Raw genomic sequence first — 18,632 nt, 5'->3', positions numbered from 1 at the left:
AAAAAACTACAAAGAACTTTGTAGTAACACAGACTTTACAAAAGAATAGAAATAAACATATACATCAGTGTTACAGGAATTATGACATAAGTAAATACATAAAATATCAGAATAACTTTTGAAAGATCAACTTCACACATGAGCATTAAAACAGAACAGAATTAATGATGTCTAACATCTTTACAAAGTAAATAACATATTATTAATGCAAATTATATTTCAGGATAACATTATTCCTCATCATAGTTCATGTAGCTGAGTATTAGAAAAATTCTACAACATAAGTCTTATCAGATAAACATATAAAGACAGGAAGAACATAAATACACAAGGGTACACTAACACACAGTGGGATAACACAAGGAAAGGACAGGGTTTGTTTTACTGAAGTATTTTGCAAACAAAACTTTCTTTACTTCTTGGAGATCTCCCTTCGTTCTTCATTATTTCCAAAAAGTCCTATCTATACCTGCTTTCTGTACTTTTCTCGTATAGCCTCTCAGTGCATTTCTTCAAATTCATTGCAACTCATTCTCTTATTGGCTACCCCCTCTTAAGCTAACTTAAATCTACTGAGCTCAGATGCTAAACTAAGGGACAAGGCAATGCAGCAGCACAAAACAATCAACACAAACAGCAATGACAAAAAAAAAATGGAAAATTGCAAAGCAAGCTACAGTAAATCTAAATTACCAAGCAATGCAACATTACAACTAATATGAGCCAATGTGCAGCAACAAGAAAAATAAATCAGTAATAAAACTAGCTTAACAGAGTAATACAAAGTCAAATTCAGTAACATTATGCCTGGCAAACAGCAGCAGCAAATGCAGTAACTTATATCTAAACATGACAAAGCTCAAGCAAAAAAAATATTACAGTAAAAATGGCCATGTTTAATACCTATGTCATATCTTAACACTAGGGTGATGCATCACGAGAACTTACACTAGCAGATAAGTTACCAAATCATAAAAAAATTATTTCTGCAATTCCTGTGAAGGGAAATGTCTATTTATGTGCCCTCGTTTTCTTTGAAGTAAATCATAAATTTCTTATTGACTGGATCTGTAGGCATAAAATATCTATATTAGTACATCTATTAAATTTTATTTTAACCAATACTGCAGTGCAGCTAGAAACTAGATATCAAACAAAATGAGTAATCTCTCAACTAGAAAGACAATATATGTAAGATGTTTCTCATCATTTCATTAGGCATTTTAGTAAATATCATAAATTAAGAGCTCCACAGTGTTATCATATGTTTTCAAGTTTGAGCGTGTCGTATTTGCGATGCTTTCTACAAAGGAATGTCAATAGCGAGGATAATGGCCTCCCCTTTTTTTTACCTGTGCCTCTGAAAGGCACACACTAATGGCTTTTTCTCCAGGTGACTGGTACACCTGGGCACCACCTGGGTCACTTAGCTTCCTTACCGAAATATTTACGACAGCAGTTTCGGCTACAGTGACAGTCTCACATAAAAATATTTCACAGGTCAAGAATTTGCTTTACAAATCTGTAGAAACAAAATCCTATTGATATAACAGAGTCCAAAAAATTTTCATCGGCATTGTAGTACATTCACGCATTTACATACATTTCATAACTCTTAATGTACAATTCTTGGTTTCCAACAATCTTTTTCACAAACCAGAGTTCCTAACCGCTACTCATTATTCCTTACCTTATTACACATATACTTATTCGTCGACACTTCTTCAATATTTTATCATAATAAATACGTAGCATAATCAAATTCCTCATATAGCATCATAAACATACCTCAACAGCATAATACACATCGCCGTCGTAATAATAACATCGTAACACCTCAGTCAAATCTCAAAAACGTCGTAGCTTTCTGCAATAATTTCAAAACCTAAAAAGAATTCTCTGCTCATTTCAATAGTGTCATCTACCTCAAACATAGGTTAAAAATCATGACCCCATACCAAATACATCATTCAAAGCTCTAATAGTATCACAATGGTTCCGAAAAACTATGAACAGTTCACACAGTACAGACAAAATACAATTTTGTAAGTGTGAAGTTACCCAACTGTGTAATTGCGTAAACATGTGCCACTGATGTAGCAAAAAAAATGTTTGTTTCTCTGTTAAATAATCAGGTAGCTGTGTAATTTGTGTGTTAGAGAAATATGGTACCGATGTGTAAAGTTGTATAAGCAAATACCATATTAGCTAGGGCTCCTTGTGCTTGCTAAACACATGGTACACAAAGTAAGCTTGTACCCCCCTGAGGATTAATGTAATTGTACCCTCAGGTGTTACAGATTACAGCAATGGAATGAAATGTATCACGGAAAACTTTCTTTGTAATTCAAAAATCATTAAAAATAAATGTTTTAAGTATAAAATTAATCACTCAAATACGTGTACTGTAGCGCTAAACTGTGCATCTTGTTGCAACACAATCTCTGTGGAAGTGTCGTAGTTATCGTCCTCCGAAAACTAAGTTCTGCAGAAGTCAATGAACTTACCTCATGATAAACAAAAGCGAAATGCTTTGCGTATAGATATCATAGTTATTATGCTTATCGGCGTGATGAAGAAAGTACTGTACAGTAACGTATTGTTGTGCCACGAAAAAGGCTGTCTCATTGTTGCTATACCACAAAAGTTACTACTAAAACATGTTTTACTTTCCAGAATAATACAGAAAAACTGTGCAGATATAAAACAGAAACACTGCAAAGGCAACATTGTATGTCACTCATTAGTAGCGTCGTGATAAAATCGTGTAGCTGTCGCATAAACTAACAACTGTGTCATCTGGTATCTCACTGAAAGTACTTTAAATCCAGAATGTATTTTCAAGTAAACCAAAATGTTGCATTAAAATCTCATTAGCAGTACCAGTATATGTTCTAAGTATGTAAGCCTTATAGTCGTTACGTAATCGTGCAACTAACAAGCAAGAATGTACACACATTGTAATCTCCCCACGGAAAATTACCCTCTACCACGCAATAATTAATAATGGTCAATCAAATCATCCACATTTATTCACTTTTGAAAAGTATCTGATCGGATTTTCTAGTAATATACGCGCCGACAGCTCGTCGACGCCAAGGTATTTTTCTAGTACGTTTATTCTTTGGAATAACAGAGATACATATATGTATTCTCCATGGTTATTAAGGACGGATAACTAGGACAGCTTCGGAAGTATCTGTTGGAAGATTGTCGGGTTGTAAAAGAGACATATTTGCTCTTCTTCTCGCTAAAGCGAGCTATTAACGTTTGTGCCACTAGCGGGTTATTTGAAGAGAGAGAAAAATGGCCAATCCGTGACAGGACACGTTTTTGGACATTGTTAAAATAATTTTGTTCTCTGTTTCATGTGAACTACGACGAGCCAACTTAACTGACGCTTGGAAAAGAGAAGAAATACTCGCAGTCACATTAAGTGGATCTACAAATAAGAACATAAAACAACACGTTGGGCGCAGAGAAAAGGCCAGATCTATAATTTTATTATCAAAGCTTGCTAGTGTAGATGAAGTATACGCTTTTCTATTTAGTATTATTGGATATTTGAACATTGATTAATTGTGTTCATGCTAGATGTAATTTGGTTGACTTGCCCCAGTTGCATTTATTTGTATAAGTACAGTAAGAAACTAGCCACAGAAGTACTCTTGTGTGAACGGAGTTACATATAGTGACAGTAGAAGGGAGAGATATATATATATTGACGGTAGAACATTTATATGGTTTTAACTAGGGCAATGTTTAAGATGAGTCAAGCAGAGCAGAGCAGCACGCAACAGCCTTCAGCTGTTAGCACCGATAATATTGATGTAGTAAGAAGTGTTGTAGAACCGATCGCTACAGATAGCGCAAGAGAACGCCCTGTAGATACGGCTGGAGATGAAACGGCAAGTACGCAACATGGGTTAGATCCATTGGTCATTATCATGAGACAGATGCAGATGATAACCGAGAGCATGAATAATATGATTACAAAATTAGCCTCAGTTACTGAAGGGCAAAATGATTTGAACGCGAAATTAGCCTCAGTTACGGAAGGGCAGGAAAATTTGAAAACTGAGATTAAGCAGCAGTTACAAGACAGTTTTTCCGAATTAGAGCAACGGATAGAGACGAAGACAAAGGAACTTAAAGATCAGGCCGAAGAGACGGAACGAAAATTAGCTGCACAAATAGAATTGGTGAAAGCTCAATGTTAGGAATCTACTCACCGCGTACGTGTAGAAATGAAGGAGTGTGTGGCTATTAAGATAGATACCGTACGGGAACAGGTGGAAATGGTTCCGCAATTAGTACAAAAGCAAGATGCCATGTCATGTGCAATTGCGCAACTTCCTGAATTGGCACGTACGCAGACTAACCTAAAGGAAGGTGTTGAACATCTGACAGAGCGTCAAGATGTTATAGACCACCAAATTAATGTATTAACGGGTAAATTATCCGAAATCACATTAGAAAACAAAAGGCTAATGTGTGAAAACGTTGAGCAAAATGTTAAGGCAGCATTCCAGAGTCTATTTGGCAAACAGGAAGAGAATTTGTTTGCGAAAGGACTTGAGGAAGTGCGACAGCAGTTAGGTGCTGATTTCGAGCATTGGAAACAAACGATATAAGAGTCGATACGCGTTTCACAACAAGGCTCAGAACAAATGAATACAGGCCAGCAGTAGAAGTTGGCAGCGACTATAGAGCCAGTTACTGCACATTCGCACACGATACCGACTGGTGTAAGTAACTCAAACATTAAATTGCCACGAGCTAGTTGTTCGCGTGAATTTTTATCTAACGGAGATTACGAAAGCCTTTGCCATGCCGAAGAAAAAATGATAAAGCATCGGCAATTCCAGATTTTTAACACTGACAAAAGGGGGGTCCATCCAATTGTTTTTATTCGAAGTTTCAGAGGAGTGCTACCCAGAAATTGGTCTGAGTGGCAGAAGATCAGTTTCGTTACAGGATATATACAAGGTTCGGGGGCGATTTGGGTCTCGGACATGACTTCTGTTTGCTCGACATATGACGATTTTGAGAAGGCGTTTTCAGCAAAGTTCTGGTCAGAAGGGGTACAGGAACGCCTAAGGCAGGAGGTGCTCTACCCAGAGCCTTTCTCCTTTTCAAAAGGAAGCCTTAGGAAGAATTTTGAAAATTATATAAATAAAACTAGATACTGGGACAGACCTATGCCCTTGCCAGACATAATAAACATACTTAAGGCAAGACTACCAATTAGCATCCGGAATCAATTGATTTACGGCAATGATAAAGACTTGGGAGTCGTTCCTGACGACGTTAGACCATATAGATATTATTGAAGAGAACAACCAGAAAGCCCGTAATAACAGATTCCAATATAGGGAGATAGAACCTCCGCCCAACGGTAGGCAAGGGAATGAACAGAGATCGTTAAATAGCGGAGAAACCCCTCAAAATCTTAATAGTAATACCGGCAATAGTCTTGCGAGGGTCTATCCAAGGAACAACAGGAATGGGAAAAAATACAATCCCGTGTGGGGGAACGAAAGGAATTTCAGACCCCAAGCTTGGAATAATAACAGTAATAGAAAGTGGAATCAACCGGGGGGAATGAATTCAAATAATCAACATCAGTGGGGACGGACATCTACGAATCAACCGGTAATTACCGAAGTGACGGATGATGTCAACCAGCAGGCAAATCAAAGTCCAACAAACTTGTAAGGACCCACTCGTGCCCCGGAGGAGCGGTCAACAATTGGTTGAGGGGCAACAGGATATGTGTACCCATGCTAACGTATAATGATAGACGATTACTGCCAGATGAACTGACCGAGGACTTAGAACCCCAAGATGAGGATAAGGAACAGGCGGCAGTAGCCGAAGTGCAAGTCATTTTGGAGACTGTACCTATAGTAGCGGTTTTAGACACAGCTGCCACCACAAATGTTATTTCGGAGGCACTATTCAACAAGATCAGAAATATAAGACGAGTAACAATTTTTCCAGTTCAAAATTGCAGAATAATAGGCGCCGTTGGGGCTAGATCGGCTAATGTAAAAGTCCAGTCACTACTTAGTGTCGAAGTCGGAAATGTAGCAATATTAAGCACATTCCTTGTTGTGAAAAATTTGGTGGTAGATTGCATTATCGGAGTCGACAGCCTACGTCAATACGGATGCAGAATAGATTTTAAAACAGGAAAAATTTGGTTGAATGTAAATAAACAAGATATTGAGTTGGACTTGTTGAAAAAAGAAAGCCTTACCAGAAAATATAATAGTGGGATCAGTGTGCAAGTAATCAGGACGGCACAAAATTCTAAACACCATGTAATTAATGAGTTCCAAGTCAAAGGAGATTTCGGTCAATTAGTGTATGAGAAGTTAAATGAATCCGACTGCATTACTGAAGATCAGAAGAAGCAGCTAAAAGAATTATTATTAGCGTATAAAAACGTGTTTGATGAAAGGCCAGGAGTTATTAAGGGATACATATGCCATCTCTACGTTAAGCCACACGAAACGTATTGTACAACTTTATATCCTGTTCCCTGGAGGTTAAAGGCTCAAGTTCAGAAAGAAATAGATCGCATGTTGAAATGGGGTTTGATCGAACCCTCTACAAGCCCATACTGCTCCCCATTGTTGGTCGTGCCAAAAGCAAATGGGACTGTGAGACTGGTACTCGACGCCAGAGAAATAAAGAAAATCATAATTCCAGTGAGAACACATCCGGAAAACATAGACGAACTTATACAACGGTTCCAGGATGTCCAATATTTGACAAGCATTGATTTCCGGAGTTCTTATTGGCAAGTCAAGCTGGATGAGTCATTAAGGAAATATACGGCTTTCATTTATTCCGGAAGAAGTTACCAATTTACTGTAGTTCCTTTCGGACTCAACATTAGTGCTGGAATCTTTATAGCAGCTGCAGATTATGCACTAGGCTCAGAACTAAGAACCAGGATAACAGTGTTTGTTGATGATTTGCTTATTGCATCGAAGACTTGGGAGGAGCATATTACCTTACCGAACAAAATAAAAGGGTTATTTTCCCATAACGACTTGAAGAAATTTAATGAAGATTAGAAGATAGGGAGGAATGGTGTTGCGAGTGACAGAGATGAACGCTCGTAAAAAACATAACAATAAACTGTGTGTGTAGTGTTAGAAAACTTTAAATTGAAATAATTAATCAGTGACATAGACTATAGAAATAGTGACTAACTATTACTATCGAGTGTTGCAAAGAAGATAGTGGAGATAGGCTTCACCTGTGTTTGGGTGAACATGGAACTTTAGCATTGCTAATGTCATCAAGATGTATAAAGGATCTAACTGACCTTCAAGAACAATGAAATGTTTCCCATAAACGACGCTGAATAATCAAAAGAGGTTCCGAGTGAAGGTTCATATATAATTTCAAGTGCACGCTTAGATGTGTAAACGTGTGAAGGGATGTGTTGAGGCAGTGAATCATGAGTGACGGTTAGCGCCGCAAAGATAATTTCCCGCGCAAAACAGTTGACGTCGGCGCGAGAGGTTTTTAATTTATTATTGAATGTTTTTAATTTATTATTGAATGTTTAAAGAAAGTAATATTCATAGAATTAATAGTTATTTAATGGGTCGTGTTCGTTTGGAATTTTTGTTTAAAAAAAAATCCATTTCCATATATGTGCATGTGTGAACGCCGTATGAATCAGAGAATAAATGAAATAAGTGAATCCACATTCCTCAATGCTAATAACTTTTACATTACAACAATCAATTGGAGAAATATGTGTATTTAGGATAAAAGGTTTTTGAGTATAGATAAATTATATGACTTTCAAGGAAATGATGGATTATGTCTTTGTATAAAATGAACTACACTTCCCATTATTCGATGATTTGAATCCAAAATCTATTGTAAGTTGCATGAATCCTTTAAATTACGAAGAACAAATCAGAGATAGAAAATGTGTCAGAACTTTTGGACTTATAAGCACAAGTGGGGATGCAAAGTCAAAAAGAGTATTCAAACGAGAGTAAATATGATGATGCTTTTGGCAACATCATTAGTTAGTGGCTAAATTCCTTGAAGTACGTCGTAACAAAAAGGATCCATGAAGCCATAAGGATTTTGCTTTCAAAAAGGAGAATCTTGGACGGTGCAACCTAACCAGTTCTCTTACAGGAAGAGTTTCCCTTTTAGTCATTGCTAATTCTTTTGGAATGAATGTTGCATGTGAATTCGAGTATCCCTGTCCCTTCTACTCTTCCCATTGTGGGCCGCGTAGAAGACCGACTACAAAGTGGGCCGCGTAGAAGACCGACTACAAATGTGGACGTCAGGGACATGCAAGACCCGGGGGAGTTTTAGCACCGCAAGATATTGTCCTAGGAACAAGATTGTAAAACGAAAATTCACGTTATTTATTGTAAAATGTTTTTTTTTTGCTAGAGGCACAAATCACTCTTCTCCAAATCGTGATATAAATTGATCCCTGTCTTTCCTTTAGAGATCCATTTCAAAAATTTTTTTTTTCTTCTATAGACTTTCCTATCTTCTATGCACCGTAGGCTGGGGGTCTAAGCTTAAGAGGTTTTCCAAGGTTTCCCTGCTTAAGAAAGTTCCTGAATGGGTAGACCCTGATAACAGTTTCATGAAAGATCATCTTCCTTGGTTGTGCACAGCAAACATAACACCTAGATGCACGTAAAAGCAATACAGCAGCGGTAACTGTCTCTTCATTTCTTCTGTTTTCAACATTTCTTTTCTTCGTCTGTCTTAAACATAATATTCTTTTCCAGTCGGAGGACTGACAATCATCACTTCCGGGTTATCCACACTAATAGATAGCTCGCGAAGTGTGTTCGGTAAATTAAAATTGAGCTCACAAACTTCGCTCGCTGCGAGGGGCATTGTAATCTCCCCACGGAAAATTACCCTCTACCACGCAATAATTAATAATGGTCAATCAAATCATCCACATTTATTCACTTTTGAAAAGTATCTGATCGGATTTTCTAGTAATATATGCGCCGACAGCTCGTCGACGCCAAGGTATTTTTCTAGTACGTTTATTCTTTGGAATAACAGAGATACATATATGTATTCTCCATGGTTATTAAGGACGGATAACTAGGACAGCTTCGGAAGTATCTGTTGAAAGATTGTCGGGTTGCTAAAAGAGACATATTTGCTCTTCTTCTCGCTAAAGCGAGCTATTAACGTTTGTGCCACTAGCGGGTTATTTGAAGAGAGAGAAAAATTGTAAACGCAAATTAAGTAAGACTGGGAATCAACAGAAAACGGAACATGTAATGGAGATGGATTGAATATACAATTTTCCTCAGAAATAAGGTTTGTGACCCTTTTATTCTAGAGTGAATGACGAATGAGTTCTCTGTCTGAATCATTGATGATTGTCTTGGCCCTGTAATTAGTGGGGAAGTTTCAGTTGTGACGAAGAGAGCCTGCAATCACCGAGATTTTATAAAATCGTCCAAAAAGGCTTCGGACACATCTGAAATTCTAAATCTGTCGTAAAATGAACGAATTGTTCAAACGATCGATTTTCCCAACTGAATGCAGCGCTTAGCAATAATAATAGATATAAAGATCTCTTACAGCAAGCCAGCCGCTGAATATTAAGACGAAGGGCTCCACCAGAGATTCTATTGGGCTGAGTTCACGTAATGAAATATTATATTTAAAACTGTATATAGATAAAGGACAGAGAGAGAGAGAGAGAGAGAGAGAGAGAGAGAGAGACAGCAAATGAAATTAGAGAAAATACGCAGAATCCTCCATTAGTATAATTGTTTGCCTGTCTTATCACGGATCAGCCTAAAGATAAAACAGGAGGCCCTTACTTTACTGTACAGGTTTATGTGTGAGAGACATTACACCAAGTTAGCGGTAAGCTGCATTCACATACTTTCATCATTTACAGTATAATCCATTATAACACAATAACACTGTGATGTCTGTTCACTATAACAATGCATTCGTAATTTCTGTTTAAATAAGTTCTCTTGGTTCTTGATTGGATATTTAACTTCAAACATTGTTGCATGGTAACAGTTTCTAAGTCTGACAATGCATACTAGAAATGTGAAGTGAAAAGTTTTATGGCAAAGACAAAGTTAAAAAGCAGATTATCTTTCAATAAACGGTTTTACATGTGAAATGTGGTGTAATCCTTTACTCTTCCTAGTATGCAGAGTTTCAACTTCAACGCAATTATCGTGTGGTATACGTCGGATTCTGTAAGGTCCATTGTAAACTAGGTCATTACAATTCTCCATTGTTTGAATTTTATTCTGAATTAACTCATTAGTATCAAATGCGCCATCGATATCATCCCTGTCAGTACTTGCAGAGTGATTGTTAGTGTCAAGTTCCGTCGAAAATTCCGAACTGTTGTCTAACAGGAGGTAAAGCCGATTAGTTTCTTCGTCATGGTTTGAGAGCCAATCTCCAAATTTCAAAGCTACTGATTTACCTTCTTTTTCTAAACTTATTTCAGCATCGTGAAAGCTTAAGATTGCTTTGTATTCATTCAAAAAGTCTACTCCCAGTATAATTTCCTTCGACAATAATGGAACAATAAGAAAGTTCATAGAGAAGCTGTGGCTTTGACAAAAGAATTCTAAGTTGGTTTGCTGGCGTACATCTACACTTTTTCCAAAGATTGCACCTTGTAATTTAATCTTACGCAACGGAAGTGTGGGGCAATCGTTCGATTTGATGCATTTGCTAAAGGCTGTTTCACTAATTACTGAAATGGGACTGCCAGAGTCAAGCACTGCCGTAAATTTTACGTCATTTACTGTAATGTGAATCACAGGATATGCAATGTTGTTATGTTTTACGTCGTGTTCTTGGAGTAAGATGTCCCTAATGTCTTCCATTTTTACGTAATTACTAGCTACGGCAGCTGCGTCGTTAGTTTCATACGTACGTTTTGTGGCTGCCAGCGGTATGAGTCATTGCCTATTGTCTCTTTGTTGGCGCGTGTCGTTATTGGGGTTTGGAGACCTAACTTTACAAATTCACCTAGTCGAGAGGGCCCTGCCCTGTTTAAATCCAGCCAGTTCTGATGCAATTCAGGTCTGTCGTTACGATCATATCGTCTGTCGTCATGTCGGTAGATTCCATAGTTTCTTTCTTGTCGGTCATGTGGTGGAGAATTTCTCCCGGAATCGTAACTGCGTGGTGGACCGTTGCGTCTGAAGTTATTCTGTCTCCCTTGATAATAATGATTTTGGTTCCCATATTGTCTGTTTCTATGGTTGTCTCTGTCACATTCATTACTACGAAAATGCGATCTTTCTCTGTAACTATTACTCTGCCAGTGGTTGTCATATGGGTGGTGTCTGTTTTGGTCACGATTTACGTTGTAAGAATAGCCTTGTCGTGTCCAGTTATTATTTCTGTCATCGCGGAATTGTGACAGATGTGACCTGTAATTGTTGTGCTCCTGTTTTCGCGTTCCGCGATTGTCAGTGTCAATTTCCAGTTCTTGTAAGAGCCCCTGAAAAGGTTCAATGTCGTCTTTGCAACGTCCTGCCAAAATAATATGTCGCAAATGTTCAGGTAATTTGATTAAGCAAATGCGGATGAGTTCTGAGGGGCTGTATGGGTTTGACAAGTACTGATTCTTGTGCAACATGTCTTCAAAATATTTGACAAGACTGGAAAACTCAGATTGTTCAAAGTGTTTCATCATCATGATGCTATGTTTTACTCGGTCTTGTGTCGCTTGAGATCAATATGCTGAGAGGAACGCATGGTAAAATTCTCCTTCACTGTGACAATCGTGAATGACCGATCGCATTCTTTCAGCTGGTTCATTCTCTAAGTAGCCACACATAAATTCTAATCTGTGCTCTAACGACCAGTTGGGAGGAAAACAATGAGAGAATTGATGGAGCCATGCTTGTGGATGAATGTCGTTGCCAGAATTCTTAAATGTTTTGAATTTACGTGTAGTAATGAACAGCTTATAGTCAAAATCATCATGTCGGCGAGTCACATGTCGGTAATTGTTACGTCGTTTCGGCGGTTCCATCTCAAAATTCGGTGTGCCTTGCCAATTTCTTTCATAATTTCCGAAGTGTCCTGTGTTATTATTTTGTGGTTGTTCCGTATTTCTAAGTCCCTCTTCCCGTGTTGGAGCGCGAGTGTCCTCTGAAATATGTAATTTTTGTATTACTTGTGCCAACTGATCTTGTACTTCCCGGATTTCTCTTCTGTGTTGCGTATTAATTTGATTCTGATTTTGTTTGAATTTCTTAATTTGTTCATACTTTTCCGTGTCAGTGATGGCTACAGGTCTTGTGTCGTTCAGATCATCATCTACCTTTGTAGATAAGTTAGTGAACTGATCTGAAAGTTCGGCTACTTTATCCGTTAGTGAAATTATTTCCTCTGTGTGTTTTTCTGAACCAAGTTTCAGAGTGTCCATTTGTGTTGAAATCGTATCTACTGTGTCCTTTAAGTTTTCCTGAGTTTTTGCAAGTTGCATAACCGAATCGGTAGATGCAACTGAGTCAATTTTAGCTTGCAAGGTGTCGTGATATTCATGAACAATAGTTTGCAGTTCTTTTATGGCTGCTTCGTGATTCTGTAATGCATTTTCATGACCCGAAAAAATAGGTTGGAAATGCTCACAAATTTGTGTTTTTACGTCATTACAGACTTTTTGACATTTCGAATCGATTTTATGTAACTCAGTAGTTTAATCTTCACGTGTTTGTTCAAGTGTGGTGTCTAACTTTTGAAGATTTTGTTCCATTGCATCTAACTGTTGTTGTGTTTGTCTCTGGTGTTGTTCCATTGTGTCTAACTTTTGAAGCTTTTGCTGTGTTTGTCTCTGGTGTTGTTCCACTGTGTCTAACTTTTGAAGCTTTTGCTGTGCTTGTCTCTGATTTTGTTCCATTTGTTGCATTAGCTGTAATAACAATGCATTAGTGTCTGGAATCTGTTCCTCTACGCTTTTCGGCAGTGCATTTGCACCGGCAACATTCACATTTTGACAAGCAGAAAATGTGTCTTGGCTTATTTGGGAAAACGGTGAGGACGCAAAACCTAAATCTACAGTATTTGCAAGATTGTGTCCTGTCATTTCGGATTCTTGAGGCGAGCTGTTGCCGAGCGATCGATCGATAATGCTTCCCTGTTCACTAATTGTTTCACTGCCTACGCCATTGTTTGCCTCCCGCTCCATTTCCCTATGCACAATTACCAAATTACTATGTTGAACATTAGTTAATTCATTACACGGTGGCGCTAACACACTGCTTTCGTCTTCACTGTCATTTCTCAGTTTACTTTGGAGCCTAGTATTACGTTTTTCACACGCCATTATTGTCACAATATTTCACATGACAACACAGAAAAACACAATTTGAAGAGCAAAAATAAGAGAACACATTAACATAGCACTGAAAATAATATCTCGTTAATTGCAAGCGCAGCTGCGAAATACTTGGTGCAAATCTACATGCATGCCACAACTGTTTTACTGTAAAAGAATGAAAGACTGCAACTACAAAGGAGATTTTCTCTACAATTACGCGCTAGCAATAAACAAAAGCTACACTAATTACACAAACTACAAGAAAAAATCAGTAGATTCCAGTGAGGTATCCTCGGCTAAGGGTCACATACGAAACGTACCCTTTTGAAAAATTACACACGTGACTGGGCTTAAACTGACACACAATGTTTTTAGCGCAACGCAATCTGACTTTCAATAATCCCTACAAAAGAATGGACCTGACTAACATTAACCTATACCTTTCACAAATCACTTACCTCACAAAAATCTTCGTTACTCCAACTACTGCAATATAGCGAGCGCCACTACTGCCAGCTAAATAAGAGATTCTAACTACTGAAGGCACTAACTACTGATAGGCATAGTTAGCAAATGAAAGATTCTGATAGAGAACAAATGATGTATTTACCTTAATAGTCATAATATATATATCAGTTCATGACATCCAGTCTTACAAATTTCAAAACTCCGCCATTTCTCTCCCCACATCCACCACTGCTAGCGGCTCACCTCCAACTGCGCAATGCTACGCGCTGTTAACATCCAGCTGCCCAACACTACAATGGCAGACAACAATGCAAACTAGCCACAGACTGCACACAGCACAGCCAGTGATTTTCATACAGAGCGCTACGTGGCGGTAACCAATATAAGAACCTAAACAGCCTACTTACATAATGTATGCTGATTTCCAGCGTAATGTTCTGCCGATGTTATTACAAGATGTTTCACTGCACGACAGAATGACGATGTACTTCCAACATGATGAATGTCCGGCACATAGCTAGCGTGCGGTTGAAGCGGTATTGAATAGCATCTTTCATGACAGGTGCATTGGTCGTCGAAGCACCATACCATGGGCCGCACGCTCACCGGATCTGACGTCCCCGGATTTCTTTCTGTGGGGAAAGTTGAAGGATATTTGCTATCGTTATCCACCGACACCACCTGCCAACATGCGTCAGCGCATTGTCAAAGCATGTGCGAACATTACGGAGTCCGCAGCTCGTGGTCGTGCGGTAGCGTTCTCGCTTCCCGCGCCCGGGTTCCCGGGTTCGATTCCCGGCGGGGTCATGGATTTTCTCCGCCTGGTGATGACTGGGTGTTGTGTGATGTCCTTAGGTTAGTTAGGTTTAAGTAGTTCTAAGTTCTAGGGGACTGATGACCATAGATGTTACGTCCCATAGTGCTCAGAGCCATTTGAACCATTTGAACATTACGGAAGGCGAACTACTCACTGTTGAGAGGAATGTCATTACACGTACTGCCAAATGCATTGAGGTCGACGGACATCATTTTGAGCATTTATTGCATTAATGTGGTATTTACAGGTAAGCACGCTGCAACAGCATGGGTTCTCAGAAATGATAAGTTCACAAAGGTACATGTATCACATTAGAACAACCGAAATAAAATGTTGAAACGTACCTACGTTCTGTATTTTAACTTAAAAAACCTACCTGTTACCAACTGTTCGTCTAAAATTGTGAGCTATATGTTTCTGACTATTACAGCGCCATCTATCACAAAGCGAAAAAAGTGGTCCAACTAAAACGTTCATATTTCTTTACGTACTACACGAATATGTAATATAAAATGGGGGTTCCTATTTTTTAAAAAGCGCAGTTGATATCCGTTTGACCTATGGCAGCCTCATCTAGCGGGCCAACCATAGCGCCATGTGGTTTCCCCCTCTAAGCTAGAGAAGTTTCATTCTTTGTAGTTTTCTCGTTTAACGCTTATTTCGTGAGATATTTGATCCGGTCACTATCAATGGACCACCCTGTCTAACGGGAGATCAAAAAGTTTCTTTTCGACGGCCACAGTAACCCTTACATTCACGAATCAGAGTCGCCCTGGGTTGCATTTATGCTGCAGCAACGTCCTCAAACGGAAAATTCTGCATCGCCCGTCATACAAAAAAGTTGTAAAAGCGACTGGTGATAGCATGAAGCCATTAACTGACGTAGAGGCTTGGGTTTTCCAGGCAGCGGTGGGTCGAAGGCTTAAAAAGGCGGTGGCCATCTTACGCCTTCACATCGTTTGAGACAGACTGGTAGCGGCAAGACATGTGCTAGTCTTGAGTTCTGATCAGGCTGCTTTTCGGTGACAGAAATTTTCGCATCGTCGGTTGCGACACTTTGTAACTTTTTACATCAGTTCAGTGGGGACTTTTCCCCAGTGGTCAATGTTTGTCAGCCACTATATTGGGATCTCGAGCTTAACTTCAGTTCAATTAATTGCGTAGAGTTTATCGCCAGACTACGAAATTTTTTGTGATACTAAGAACAATAAACGTTATTTGTCAAATTTAACCGCCTGCAGTTGGGATATACTATTTAGATGTTCTGCATCTACGATCGCCGTAACATTACTTTAAATCTGATTGGTACGTCATATACAATTTTATTATCTTTTTATTTAAAGCGGTATTAACTAGAGTCAAGTAATAATCACTAAGATGAACTAATTACGAGCTATAACTACCATTCTCGCAGTGTTTGCAGGTGGGCGTCATCTATTCTACTTCTAACATACGTCTAGTTCATCTAGACCAGTATATAAGTAATTTTATACTAGTATTCAGTTTTAGAAGGCTTTCTCTCATAGTCAGTTTTACATTGTGAACATTCTTAATCTTGTATTTGCTGTATTAGTATTTTCATATATATGTTATTGTAACCTTCAAATCCAATTACACTAGAAATGAGAGCAGTTACGTGACCTGACGCTGAAATAGGTTTCTGCTTGTAATAATAATCGAAACACCCGAAGAAAGGATGGAAACTTAGGATATAACACCCCATCGGGAAGCAGGTCATTACACAGGCTCGGGTTTTGCAAGTATTGGGAAGGAAATCGACCATTTCCTAGAGAGAAATCATCCCGCTATTGCCGTTAATGATTTAGGACACCTATGGAAAACTTAAACTTCGTTCGTTTCATCGGCCATACTCTCGTATGCAAACTCAGTGTATTTAACAGCTACGCTACAGTTCTCGATTATTGCTCCACTCCGACTGGATACTGTGGTTTCCAAAAGGTATTAATTTATTTATTTAAACTGACTTATACCTTTACTGTTATATTCAGCAATTCCAGATAACGTGAAGTTCGAATCGTACTACACGACATTGACACTTCGTCGGGAAAAAGTACGGAGACCCTGACGTATCTAGTTCCAAACTTCAAATCCTCTCGAGAATGGAGCAAGCTGTTATGTTGTAATAACCGTAAAATAATTTAACAGCTGAGCAACGCGTCTCGAATACATAAGCTTTTCAATCGCTGCTGGTTTGAGCAGGAGCGCGCAAGTTTTAACAGGCCGCACGCAGACCGCGGTCCCACAGGTGTCTGCTTCTCGCTGCAACTTTGGCCTGCGGCCAAGCAATGCCCCACACCTCTTACGAGGTTGATTCAAAGTTATATTAACTAAATTTCAGAGTGTGCTGTTTCCAGGAGAAAAAAATTTTGAGTACTTATACTCTATTTGAAACTTACGCAAAGCGAAACAAGTTAGGTGCAGTGTCTTTGGAAGGTACTGAGAGTATCTGGGACACGGTGAAATGCATGATGTTTGGTTTGTGGAACGCTCAACTGTGCGGTCATCAGCGCCTGTTCAAAGTCGCAATTTCTACACAGTCCAATCTAGCCACTGTCAAAAATAATAATGATGACAATGAGGAGGAGGTAATGGTGAGAACAACACAAACACCCAGTCGTGGTAACATGTGTACATTCATCCCTTTCAACAACACACGAAACATTACTTACTTTTATTTGTTACTCAAATACATTGCTTAACAATCTGTCAGAAAAACAGATATTAACTAATGGTTTTTCAACACGTTTTAACTTCCTCTTACCTTTTACTCAATGTCAAGTTCTACGGCCAGTCAGATGGGTTGTCATGTGGAGAATTTGTGAACTATTGTGCTAATCTTCTAGTCGAACATTTCGAGGAATGTGCTCTGGAGACAGTCGCATTGAAAGCTACATGCTTTGTTAGATATGTACGCGATACGTTCGGTGTTTAACCTAATGGTAGTGAGTATTGGCGGACAGCTTTAGAACATCTCAGTTCAGTACAGCCGAATATTGCTTTCAGTATGTAGGAGGTAAAGTATGCCGTCCTTCCATTCCTTGATGTACAGGCCAGTAGGAAGGCTACTGGTTGTGACATACCGTTTATCGAAAGTCAGTTGCCACTGGTTTGTATCTTCAGAGTGACAGTTGTCACCGTTTAGCTCAGCGCGAAGGTGTACTTTGTTCCTTGGTCCGTTGGATCCGTATCTCGTCACTCTCCAGAAGTTTACCATTGAGTTTGCCTACCATGAGGTTAATTTTCACCACAGTATATATATTGAGAGCCAGAGCAGATACGCGTTGTGCTACATGCCAACTACGAATCGGTTTAATAATGAGAATAATGTCTTACGGAGGTATCATTTCCAATAGGATTGGTAGTATCCTGAGGAAACACAGTGTGAAGGGTGTTTTTTTACCATCATCTAAAATTAGGAGGTTTCAATGGTCTTAATGCATGATCAAAGCTTGCGTAACTAACATATCACTTGCATTTGTGGCACGTCATACATCACATTCGGTCAAATATGCGACTGCACAACACTACCTTGGTACCAGTCATCCGTTGGAACACAACAACGCATAGATTGTGGCGTGCACTTCCAGATACTGAGATAGGGTTATTAAGAAAATTACTGGGATGAAGCTAGCGAGTGACCTTATAAGCAGAGATGAACGTTTTGCTTGAATTTTGCTAATATCTTGCTATCTTCCTGATCAAACAACAGAGGCAAGGAGTTACTATTGTCTGCTCACTCATTGTTCATTAATATATCACTGCTAGTAAGTCTGATGGCGGTGATCTCTGAGTGCCTGGTGTAGCTAATTGTTTACGGCGTTCGCTGTCTCTTTATATATGCCGTCTTTTGGTTTTTCTGGTTGATGTGGTTCCGCCCATGGAAGGTTTCCGTCGCCATGGACAGCGATATTTCGTGACATTTCTGCACAGAAATTGACGGTGTGTCTGCTTGTAGAAGTATCGACTGTGGTCGAG

The sequence above is a fragment of the Schistocerca americana genome, chromosome 2 (genome assembly GCF_021461395.2).
Source record: "Schistocerca americana isolate TAMUIC-IGC-003095 chromosome 2, iqSchAmer2.1, whole genome shotgun sequence".
In the NCBI taxonomy this organism is placed as follows: domain Eukaryota; kingdom Metazoa; phylum Arthropoda; class Insecta; order Orthoptera; family Acrididae; genus Schistocerca; species Schistocerca americana.
The sequence above is the reverse complement of the archived record's forward strand: the minus strand, read 5'-3'. Positions refer to the sequence as shown.